We start from the raw sequence: 13014 nt of genomic DNA, 5'->3' as shown, positions 1-13014 counted from the left end.
GGCTCTTCAAGTCTTCCCCTCTGAGAGCAGACATCCACCAACGCACGTGTCTGCCAGACCCCATGGCGGCCCGTGAGCCACCAGTCTCGCTCAGTGCCGCCTGGGTGGCAAGGTCGCTTGTGAAAAGCCCCTGTGTTGCAGCTCCCGCTCCAGTGAGGTCTCGATACAAGGTCTCCATTCAGGCCTGGCTGGCGCTCCTGGCCGCACAGGCAGCCCTTGCTCCCTGAAGACAGCTGCCTGGGGCCCCGGGTGGATCTCCCCCTCTGCTCCCACCCAGGACAAGTAAGTACCTGCTGCCCGAGCTCCCTCCCTCCACCCAGCACTGCGCTCCCTCTGCCTCCTGGGAGAGGCTGATGGGGCCCGAAGCATCAGGGCCTGGGAGTGCACGCTGACCAGTAGGTCTTTGGGGAGCCCATACTTCTGTCAACAGCCATCCAAGCTCCGGGATGCCGAGAACTGTCAGTGAGAGGACAGGAGCAGTAAAGCACACAGGGGACATTGTTCCCCTCCTCCAGTGAACTGAAGGGAAGAAGAAGAGCTGTCTGAAAGGTACCCACTTCTAGGGACTGAGTGGACAGTCCATTCTGAGGAATGGGACTGCTGGCAGGGATCTTGGTTAGACAGCCAGTTCACTGGCTTTGTGAAGCTCGTGCATCTTGGTGAGCCCTAAACTATTCTGCAGAGCATTCGTGCTACAAGCAATGGAACAGAGCTGTAGGTCTCTAACTTTTTTAAGTATATTTTATTGATTATGCTATTACGGTTTTCCCAATTTTTCCCCCTTTATACCCCCTCCGCCCTGCATCCCCCACCTCCAGTATTCCCCTCACCTTTAATTCATGTTCATGGGCTGTACATATAAGTTCGTTGACTTTTCTGTTTCCTATACTGTTCTTACCCTCTCCCTGTCTGTTTTTATGCCTACCGACTATGCTTCTTATTCCCTGTACCTTTTCCCTCCCCACTCCTCCCTTCCCCCTCCCCACTGAAAACCCTCCATGTGATGTCCATTTCTCTGATTCTGTTTCTGTTCTAGTTGTTTGCTTAGTATGTGTTTTCATTTTTTTTAGGTTCAGTTGTTGATACTTGTGAGTTTGTTGTCATTTTACTGTTCAGTTTTTGATCTTCTTCAGTTTCTTAGATAAGTCCCTTTAACATTTCATATAATAAGGGTTAGGTGATAATGAACTCCTTGAACTTGACCTCATCTGGGAAGCACTTTATCTGCCCTTCCATTCTAAATGATAGCTTTGCTGGATAGAACAATCTTGGATGTAGGTCCTTGACTTTCATGACTTCAAATACTTCTTTCCAGCCCTTTCTTGCCTGTAAGATTTCTTTTGAGAAATCAGCTGACAGTCTTATGGGAACTCCTTTGTAGGTAACTCTCTCTTTTCCTCTTGCTGCTTTTAAGATTCTCTCCTTATATTTAATATTGGGTAACTTGATGATATGCCTTGATGTGTTCCTCTTTGGGTCCAGCTTCTCTGAGACTCTCTGGGCTTCCTGGAAGTCTATTTCCTTCACCAGATTGGGGAAGTTTTCCTTTATTATTTGTTCAAATAAGTTTTCAATTTCTTGGCCTTCCTTTTCTCCTTCTGGCACCCCTATAATTAGGATATTGGAATGTTTAAAGATGTCCTGGAGGTTCCTAGGCCTCTCCTCATTTTTTTTGAATTCTTGTTTCCTCATTCTGCTCCAGTTGGATGTTTATTTCTTCCTTATGTTCCAAACCATTGATTTGAGTCCTGGTTTTCTTTCTTTCACTGTTGGCTCCCTGAACATTTTGCTTTATTTCATTTTGGGTATTCTTCCTTTGCTCTTTCATTTTTTGATCAAGCTCAGTCAGTTCTGTGAACATGTTGATTAAACTCTCCATCAGATAGGTTGGCTATCTCCTCATTGCTTATCTCTCTTTCTGGTGTTTTTTGCTCTGTGCTTACATCTGGGCCACATTTCTCTGTCTCGGTGTGCCTGTTATGTTGTAAGGAGGCAGAGCCTTTGGTATTCACCAGGACAGGGCAACGCTCCTTGCTGCATTGTGGCACTGTCTGTTGCGGAGGGGTCCAGGAGGGCACGATGCAGCTCACTTGCTGGGCTCTAGCCCAACTTTCCAACAAACTCTCATGTGAGGCTGGGAGTTTCTCCCTCCATGGCAACCCCTGCTGTAGTCCACAGTCAGCTCTGAGTCTCAGTTTCCCACTCAGCCAGCCCCGCCCACACAGCCCACCGCCTCGCCACGGGCTCTCTCCCACTGGTCTGGGTGCTCTGCTTGACTGTTTCTTCATTTCCTTGGTTGTTGGAGTTCCATGCAGTTTGACTTCCTGGCACTTCTGGTTGTTTATTGTTTTTAGATTGGTCGTTATCCTCCTTTAGGTTGTGCGAGGAAGTGAAAGGTTCCTACCTGTGCCTCCATCTCGGCCAGAACTTCTGTAGGTCTCAAACTTGACCTTGCACTGGACTCACCTGTTATGGCACAGACTGCTGGCCCCAGTGCCAGAGCCGGTGGTCCATCAGGGCTGGAGTGCAACCCAGGAATTCACATTCCTACTCAGTTCCCAGGTGATGCTGGTGCTGGGGTCAGAGGCTTTCACTCTGAGAAGCATTGGAATAGGGTCTCCTTGACCTCAGGGAGGTTACATGCCACTTAAGGCTACCAATAGGCACTTGAGTTCCCTAAGACGGTTTCAAAGCAAAACCTGCCTACAGATGCAATGCAAACTTGAATACTTTCGAATTGAGGGCATTGGGGGAAGAAGAGAGAGGACATTTGGTGAGTGCTCACCACGATGCCCTCATCTTCTCCCACGATCGTCATCAGGACCTAGTAGGTGGGTAATTACCTCCCTGTTTCACAGGTGAAAATAAAAGATGCTCAAAGCCCATCATTTCCCCAAGGGTAAGGAGGTCACAGAGTGGCAGGCTACACAGGGCTGAGGTCAGGCAACATCAACGGGGAGGTGGGGCTTGTCAGAGAAGCTTCCTGGAGGAAAAGTGGCTGAAGCCAGCTGGTGGATGTGATGAGCAGTGGAGAGGAACAAGGAGAGTGTGAAATACCGCATGAATCAGGGTAGAAGGAGAGGAAGGGCGATGTCCCCCTATTGGACGGGACAAGAGTCAAGGAGGTAAGAACAGATTTTGCTCTCAGGAAGGGGGAGGCGTGGGGTAAATGAGAAGTTTGGCAGGTGAAGGGCAGGTGGGGGGGGCAAGTTGTAGAGACTGGAAAGAGGGGACCCTGGGCTGCTACCCACACCGAGACCCCAGGGCCAGGTACAGATGCGGCCTAGGTTCTAAAGTTCGCAGCAGCCTGACTAAGCCAATGCCTGAGAAAAATCATCCCAGCAGCCAGGCAGGAACCAGCAGAGCCTGAGGCAGAACTACCAAGTTGTAGGTCAAGGTAGTCAAGGAGCAAGACGATTTCCCTGATACTGCCATGTGGTAACTGGAGTACTTCCACGTGGTTCAACAACCAGCTGTCACCATCGCCAACCGCTCCTCCCGAGGCTATCCGTGGGTTGTCTGTCACCTTTTCTGTTTCTCCTCACCCTCTGAGGAGTCACACTGACCCCCCAACCCCCACCGCAAACCGAGATCCTTCAGAGACGTGGGGAGGGAGCAGGACAGTGTGAAATAAAGGGGCGCAGTGTGGGCCCGTGGATGTTGGTCCAGACTGCCAGGGCCCCCAGTACACTGAGTGTCTCAAAGGGTCTCAAAACAAACTCCCCCCCCACTCCCACCCCTACCCCCGTCTCTTTCCTCACTCCTATGATGTCCTGGAAGCTTCAGCCCTTTCGTTCAGCCTCCAAAGCAGGAGAACTAAAGGATCCTGAGCCAAATGTGGGCTGCTCTTATAGGCCTCAGTAGAAAGTGAAGACGGTCCCTCTGCCCCCAAAAGGGTGGGGTACATCCGGCTGCAGGCTTGGGGGGAGGGAGGCAGAGGGTGAACTGCAGGGAGGGGGGTGCAAACTGTCCCACCACGTCCTGGGGCCCCTCACCAGGCCCATCCGGGTTCAAAGAAGTGTCTTCCTACATGAGGCTGAGCAGGGAGATTCCTAATTTCGTGTCTCCTTAGCTACAAGCTTTTATCAAGCGGGCAGCAGGCCAGGCCCGGCCTGGAGAAGAAAGCCGCCATCCCCATCCGCGGCGCCCCAGTGCCCGAGGATCTGAGCCAGAGGGTGGGGGAGATGCCGTTTGAAGGAGGCGCTGGGGAAATTCCTCACATTTTTTGGCCTTTGTCTCTGGGCATTGAGATGGAGATCCACACTGGATTCTGCAGAGAGCTCCTGGTCTCTCCTTTGCATTCAAAAGGAAGAGGGGGGGGGGGGGGCGAGGAGAGCAGGAAGAGTTCTGTGGCTGTTTTCCCATCTCAATGACCTACTGAGTCCTTAGGGGTGCGGGGTGAGCAGGAGAGATCAGTTTTCTCTTGCTCCTTCACTGCATTTCTTCCTCTCACCTCTGGCCCCAGCCCCAGGCCCAGTTGTCAGTGGTATGACTGCCACGCTCATCTCTAAGATGAGCTGTCCTCCTGCACTCTCTGGGTTCCGAGGGACCACCCAAGGCACCTGTGTGCTGGCAGACACGACTGGGAGCCAGGGCGCCGGGGTCCTGATGACTCTGTAAGACCTCAAGCAAACCACGGTGGATTTGGATGTCTCCCCCTACCACTCCCCACGTGGACAAGAATTTGACCTTGCCCTCCCGCATCCCATCCCAGGAGCTGAGAGGGCACCCAAGTCCGGGAGTGTTCGGTGTAAGAACACTAACAAGCAACAGGGACAGCCCCGCTGGGCGCCATCAGTAGATTAGCCAGAAGCCCCTTTGGCCAGTAATCTCAGACTTCCACACACCTCTCTGTCCAGCAAGGCTTTGCAATTGTGAGTGAGAGTCCCTTCCCCACCAATTTGAGATCCGTGTCCTTTTGTTCCGCCCGGAACTGGAACTGGGGCCCCTCCCCCCAGATACCACTTTGCATCCAAATCAACAGACTGCCCCGTGGCTGGGGGAGGAGAGGAAGCAGGCAGCCTCCGTGCGGTGACTGACGTCACAGCCTGCCCCTGAATACCCGCAGTTGACTTTCTCAGCTCACTCCCTTCCTGATTCTGTCCAGACCACCTATGCTCTGAAGGCCTCGAGTCAGCTCATTTCTTTTGGGACCAAAAGGGAGTCTTCATCAGACGACAGCTGGCCCGAAGGAGGGGAGATGCCACAGATAAAATGAAGCAGCAACTTCTCTGGTTCCCCAGCGCTTTCCCAGCCCACAGCCCTCGGGAACCCTGGTACCTGTTGGCAGGTTCTGTGCCCGCAGCCCTGCCCCATAGACTTCCCTCCCCCAAGAGGGACCGCGGTGGCCAAAAGGTTCGTTTTGTTTTTTCCATATGGTGGCTCTAGTAATGCTTAGTTGTCTTTAACTTTGTTCGAAACAATTTTGTTAGATGGCACTGTGACAGCTGTGAGACCAGTGTGCACTTTCAAAAAACCTTATCAAAATTGGTGAATTTTTGTGCATTTTGATATTGAAGATGGAAGAAGGTATGCAACCCTTTTGGCATATTAGGCTTTGTTATTTCAAGAAAAGTAAAAACACAACTGAAACACAAACAAAGATTTGTGCAGGGTATGGAGAAGGTGCTGTGACTGATTCAACTTGTCAAAAGTGGCTTGTGAAGTTTCTTGGTACTATTGACATTTTGGCCAAACAATTCTTTGCTGTGGGGCTGTTTTATGCATTGGAAGGTGTTTAGCAGCACCCCTGGCCTCTACCCACGAGAAGCCAGTAGTGGGAGAGAGCCGACACACTCAAAATATCCAAATCAATGAAGTTATTGGTGAAAATGAAAAATGTGTATTTTATTTTACACAAAAAACTAAACGGACTTTTTGGCCAACCCAATAAAAAGAAAACTGACCTAAGTGGAGGGGAAACAGCCATTGATAACTCCAGGTAAACCATTAACCCGCTGCATGACCCCAGGTGAACACTTCACCGCTGAGCTTCAGTAAATTAGAGGGAAGGACAGAAGACCTCCAGGCTCCTCCTCCGGACACGACAGCCTAAGACTCAAGCAGGAGCCCCACCTCTGATGTAGGAGAACCTCATCCTTTTCCCCCTCAGCTGTTCAGCTGCAGGCTCGCGGTGGCTGGCACCCAGCAGCCAGTTCCTTCGTGGTCCCAGTCCCCTGTGGGAGGCTGGTGGTGAGAACCACAGGCAGACGCAGCCACCCTTCCGTGCCACGTGGGCCCCACAGCCAGATCGGTCACTTCCCCAGACACCGAGCGGTGTCACAGTGTTCCCTGATGGGGCGCCCTTCTGAGAGCTGGAGACACAGACTAAACAGACACTCAGGGCTCATCTGGGTTCTGGCAACGTCTCCAGAAGCATGTGTCCTCCTGTTTTCTTTACTTCTTTCTTCCTTTCCTTCTTCCTTTTGCTTTTCAAGCTCAAGGAGCAGATTTTCCTATGAAAGGAGATTATACTGAATGGCCTAACCCTCTCCTGTTCTGAAGATGAGCACAGGACCCACTTTACCAGAACACCCTGACCATCCAGAAAGATGCCTCTTCTTCCTGTGCTCGACGGTCTCACCCTCCCATGTGAAGGGACAGCGCCATGCTCGCTTCCACTAAACTGGGTCCACTGCAGGTCTCTGCTCGTTTCAGGGGATATGCCCCTGTGTGTACCGTGTCTCCGTGCCTCTCTCTCCGTCGGGGGGGGGGGGGTTGTCCCTGTGTCTTTCTGTGCCTCTTGGAGCTCTCTCCATCACCATCTCCCACTGTGTCTGTCCAGGTGTGTGTTATGTCTGCGTCTGGTGGTCTGTCTTCGTGATATCTCTGCCTGGGTTTCTCTTGGTTAGTGCACAGATGATTTTGTTACTCCCGTAGAGCCTTCTTCCTTTCGCCTCCCATTCAAGGCCAAGCTTCTCAAGGTTTTTCTTTGGGGCTGGACCCCAAGCCTGCCTCTGTTCTAAACCTGTGTCCTCCAGGAGGCCAGAGTCAATACAGCTAATCTCCTTCCAGAAACACAAGCCTAGGGCCCTGGCTGGTGTGGCTCAGTATAGGGCACCGTTCCACGTGGCCTGGGGAATGTAGCCGGCCCCTGACTCGGAAAATCCAGTGGGGAGCGAGTCGGCACACAGGACCCAAGCCCACGGATAGGTTCTCCTGTGGGGAATCAGGCCTGCGTTGTACCTAGGCAGCTATGGGGCTTGCTTTTTGCTAAAAACTTCCTCACCCTGAATTGAGGCAGCAAATGCTTACTGTATATCTTCAAAGTAAATTCCTAAAATCCTTGCTAAACCTCCCAAGGATGAGTGTAACCAGTTCAACCACTTTTCCCTTTGCATTTGCAAATATCCTTCTTCTTTGATGTGATTAGCAACATCCTCTCCTTTGTTACCTGTAAAAGGTAACCACCTAAAGCGAACCTGTGCATAGTAAATGAGGACCATCCTCAATGTAGTGTGCCCAGAAAAGCAATAAAAGCCTGTCCAGGCAAGGGTCAGGGCCCTCTCTCACTCAGAGAGTGGCCATGCCATCCCTTTTTCTCCACAGGACTTCTGCAGTCCGTGTGAATTTGTTCATCGCATCCACAACACACGGACCCTGCGGGCTGCAGTCTGCATCAGCTCAGTGGATTGAGCACTGGCCTGCGAACCAAAGGGTTGCAGGTTTGATTCCCAGTCACGGCATGTGCCTTGGTTGTGGGCCAGGTCCCCAGTAGGGACTGTGCGAGAGGTAACCACACGTTGATGTTTCTCACCCTCTCTTTCTCCCTCCCTTCCCCTCTGTCTAAATATAAAGAAATGAAATCTTAAACATTCACACACAAGTCTAAGGCCAGAGTATTGGTAAATGATGTACATGTTATCATGGTCTCCATGGAATGATGGAGGAACCATAATATCACATACCACATCACACCACAAAATTCAATCAATCTTCCTCATTTTGATCTCTCCTCAAAATTCTTCTGAAACCATCACATTATCATGCAACTTGCACTGGACAGATAGACAGGTCTTAGAAGACCTGCCCTATTTGTAGCTCCCTTTAAAGACCTGGCGTTACACCACAGAGCTGCTGCACATAGGCCACCGCTGATTAGACCACAAGTGAGTGCCTGACCCAGGGGCTGCCCCTCTATTGGTCAACCAGCACCCCATGGGATAGCCTAGCCCAGGAGCTCGTGAACCTGAACCAATCAAATTCTTCTGCTTAGGGAGTTTGGATGCAACTTGAAGTAGGAGCCAGGTGGTTATCAGTGAGAGAAGCAAAATGATATGGAAAGAAAAGCAAGGAGAGAGAGAGAAATTGGTCCGTGTCGACAGGGCAGAGGAGGGCCATGCATTGGTGCTGGTGAGAAGCCACAGATTCAGGGCAATATAAAGCCCCAGAGGCCCCTATCCCCAGGCATCCCATATCCCCAGGAGCCCCCTCCCCGGCTGGCAGGCCTCAGTGAGTTCTCCTTGATGACACTGATTAAATGGGCCCCTGTGCAGTCCTGAAACACCGCGGGCTCTGAGCCACACCCCCTGTGCTTCCACAGAGGGGTAACAGTGCTGCTCACCGGGGTCTCGGGTACCTTTCCTAGAGTTACACTCTGGGACACCAAGGTCCCGGGGAATGTGTAAGTCAATTCATCCTTCCCAGGTTTGAGGCTGGGGGTGCCGTGGCCAAGAGGCTTTCCTCGCCCATCAAGTCCAGTTATTTTCCAAAGAGAAATTCCAAATCTCTCTCTTTGGATGGTGAGGCCCATTCGCAAGCGCCCACTATTTTGTTGGGTCCCCTGGGCCCCCTCCACCCAACACGCTCCGCTCTGGCTGGGCCATACAATGCCAGGGGAGTGAAACCGGGAGAAGAATGTGTGGAAGTTTGTGGCTTTCATCTCTTAAACAAATAGCAAATTCCTCCAGGCTGCTGCTGCTGCCACTGAACAATGATGTGTTCAGGGAGGCTCGAAGGCGTTACCTTAGCAACGCCCAGGCTGTTTTCAGGCAAGATCTAGTTAAAGAGGAAAAGAGAACAAAAATAATAAAGGGACGAGTCTGGATGGGGTCCAGGCATGGGGGTCTTTTGGCTGAATGTGTGTGTTATGTGTTCTGATGTGCTCGCGGTCCGCCTTTCGGTGAAGCTTCCTCCCGGCTCCCCTTGGTGAGTTCCACGGTCGGTGAGTTTACCCGCTGGAGCACTCACGGGAGGCTGAGAAGAGACAGCACGGTGCGCAGGGGACAGGCTGCAAAGGGATAGACGCCACAGCTGGCACCACCTCGGTGGGAAGTGACGCACACGGAGCCTGCTAAGTTTGCTCTTGAAATGACAAAGGTCGGGGAGGAAGAGGGCAAGACCATTCCGAGGTGACCGGTGCTTGGGCCCGACACGGCCGGGACTGCATGGGGCCACTCTGTCCGACCCTCGAGCGTGGGGATGGAAAAGATTCACGTCCTTCCGCCTTCCTAAATTCTTCTGGCTGGACTAATAAACAAATTGGCATGAGACTTTTGTAGGAGGAAAACGAAGTTTAATAACGAGAAAGAGACCCCAGAAAACCAAGTGACTCCACAAAGTAGTGAAAGCCATTCGCTTAAATACGCACTTCAGGGAAAGACAAAAGGTGTTTGGGGGTGGGGAATCAATTATGGGAGGTTTTCAGAAGTGTCCTGAATGAGGGTAAGATTGTTATGGAGATTTAAGCCCCACCTTACCCACTGATGAGTTTCTAGAGGCTTACTATCCTCTTTTCGGTGTGGGGAAGGAACACCCTTACCAATGGAGATTTCCCTTATGGATTAAATGTGTTTTTTTACACGGGGTAACTTCTACTTGGATTTCAAAGACTCTCCTTTGTCTGCAGTTTCTTAACATTGACCAATATCCTTACAAAAATCAATATCCCAAAGAAGCGCATTTTGGGGTGGCATCCTGTGCTCCCCAGCACTGGCCGCTCAGTGAAGCCACCTTGCTGTGTAAAAGTGACCTCAGTAAGGTGGTGGTCCCCACAAAACCCAGACACACCCAGTGTGCTGCTGAAGTGTTTCGGCGTGTTTGCTTTTTAGCCTCAATTCTTTGTGGTGATGGTGACAGTGCTGGCACTGATGGTGAAAGGTGACATTCGGCACTGTGTCGGATTGTGTCCAGGTCCTAACAACCCCTGGCCCCTGGGAATGTGACCTTACTTAGAAACAGGGTTTTTGCAGATGTAAACGAGGGCAATCCAGTGACCGGTGTCCTTATAAGAAGGGGGACGTTGGGACACAGACACCAGGGAGAATGCTTCGTGGTGGCCGAGGCAGAAGCTGGAGATATGCTGTCACTCGCCAAGGACTGGTGACGGCCGCCAGAAACCAGGAGAGAAGCCTGGAATGGACCCACCCTCTGGGCCCCCAGGGAGGGGCCCCGACCCGCTGACACCTGGGGCTCGGCCTCTGGCCTCCGGAACTGAGACGCTACACATGCGTTGCTTCCCGCCGCCCAGTCTGTGGTGCTGTGTCGCGTCAGCCGTAGGAAACTCAAATGCAGAGACTTCTCCCTCCAAAGCACGTCCACACTCATCATCTTGCAAAAGCAGGGGCAGCACAGGCGTGTATTCAGTTGCACAAGTAAGAAAGCCCCTTCATTGCTTTGAGAGGTCAATAGGGTGAGAAAGTTCTGGAGCCTGGCTTGCTCCAACGCCATCCCCGCCGGGCCTGTGGAAATGGGCTCACGTGCAGCGGACGTGGGTCTGCTGACCGGCCTGTGCACCTGACCGGCAACAGCCGCCGTCCCGGACCCTTGGCCGCTGCCCCTGAGGACACCAAACGAGAGCGAAGACCGGCGCCTCCAGGCCACCCCACCTCCCCCTCCGCCAGCCTCATCAAAGCCGCCCCAGCAAGGCGTGTCCTCGCCCCAAACTGGACACGGCCGAGTAGGATGCCTTCTTGTTCTCCATCTGGATGTTTGTATTTGAGTTATAGTGTCACCTCCGTGGTGACACTTCCGAAATGCCCTGTTTTATTTCCCCATAACACTTCACACCATCCATAACACTCCAGCTTATTTGCTGAATTGCTTTTATATTTCCTGTCTGTTTTACTAGAATGTAAATGCTGGTCCCCCAAACAGGGCCTTACCCAAGACAGTTCTCAGTAAACACAGGGACGAGCCCCTGTCCATGGTACTATGGTGTGCGCGTGCCCGGCGATGTGCAGCAGCCAATGAAAAGAATGAGTCGGATTCACATTCAGTCCTGGAAAAGATGGCCGTGATGTTGTTGGGTGGGGGAGTAATTCCCACAGAGATTCATGTTGTATGCTCCTGTGTGTGACCAGGTGTCACACACACATGCAGTTAATTGTTGGCAGTGGCTGCATCTTGGAGGTGGGACTGGTAGGCAGCATGGTGTCAGCCAGGACCAGGACTGGGCAAAAGGGAGCGGGACCAGTTGCTCACAGAGAGAGAGAAAATTTACTGAAGTCAGTGGAGGGACTTGCAGGAGGGAGACCAGAGGACAGATCCTACTTCTGTCACCAGGGGCCAGGGGCTCTCTTGTCCCTTCTTCCATTACTGCCTCCATGGAATTGTGTGAGCCTGGGGAGGTTGGCCACTGGAGGGAGGCTGCAGGGACAGCATCCCTTCTCTTCCTTGTGACATCACAGACTGCTAAACCAATAAGAGAAGGGAAGACAAATGAGTGGAGCAGTCCCCTGGGCTGTGGGATAGGGGGCAGGTCTGGTAGGTGGGTTAAGGTGGGAGGGAGAGTGTAAATGGGGGGAGGGGGGACAGAGATGCTTTCTGAGGTGCAAAGGATGGGGAGGGCTTTCCACCGAGAGGAAACAGAGTCATCAGAGCCCACAGGCAGGACGACACTGGCCTGTCACAGGAGGTGACAGGAGGGCAAGGTGGCCAGGTGGCCCCAAATCCTGGAACTGAATTCTGAAGGCCTCCTGTGATGGCCTGAGGCCTCTGGACCATGTTCTGAAGGGAGCCATGGCCACCGGTGACCACAGAGCAGTGACAGCTGAGTTCTGTATTCAAGACAAAGGGGGTGGGAGCCGGGCCAGGAACCTGTCCTCTTAGTCATTCTGCTCTTCAACCATGCAGTCACCCCCCACCCCCCCACACACATGCTACACACATGCATGCACAGCACCCACGTGTACATGCACTGCACGCATATCCCATGCACGCATAGCACCTCCTGCACATGTACTGTGTGTACCCATGTACCACACATGTGTGCAAAGCTCCCATATGCACACCTACATGTGTGTGCTGCCCACACCACACATGCATGCACAGCACCCACGTACACACCTACATGCATGTGCTGCCCCACCCATACACCGCACACACACATCCACAACCACACAACCCACACTGTGCCCACACAGACACACACACATGCTATACCCACACACAGTGCACACACACCACTCCCATATGTCACACACGTACACTTGACACCCACAGTCACCAAAGCCCCCACCTTGCTGCACCCACACGTGCACACGCCCAGCATACCAAACACACGCACACGCTGTGCCGCCCTGGGGTCGCACCTCCTGTAAACATCAGCAGATGACTGACTCCTGAAAACCCTGAGACAGTAAGAGGTAAAAAGCCTTCAGTCTCTGGAGCTTTTGTTGGACATTCAGACACCAAATAAGGTTCAGAGCTCCTGGACTAGGGGTGACTCCAGGGAATACCCCACCTCCGTTTCCCTTTAGAACCACAGTGACAGTCAAGACCAAGCGATGTCCCCTCCCCAGCTGGAGCCGGTCCCCGCTCCCACCCCTCCTCCTCTCCCTCTGATGTACTCTGGCACCTTCCTGTCTCCCGGACCCTGTCCCCAGAGGGCCATCTCTCTGGGCCTCCCTCAGATAAGGGCTAAGCACAGGTTATCTGCCCATCTGCTGGCCACCGGCCTGTTTACCTTCTTAGGGCTCTTTTCCTGAAATAGCTTGGGGTTATCTAAGCTGCTGGAGCCGGCTGACAGCTCCCCCTCCCAAGGAGAGTGGCCGCTCTTCACTGGCAGCTTTAGAC

The sequence above is a fragment of the Phyllostomus discolor genome, chromosome 10, assembly GCF_004126475.2.
Source record: "Phyllostomus discolor isolate MPI-MPIP mPhyDis1 chromosome 10, mPhyDis1.pri.v3, whole genome shotgun sequence".
Taxonomy (NCBI): Eukaryota; Metazoa; Chordata; class Mammalia; order Chiroptera; family Phyllostomidae; genus Phyllostomus; species Phyllostomus discolor.
The sequence above is the reverse complement of the archived record's forward strand: the minus strand, read 5'-3'. Positions refer to the sequence as shown.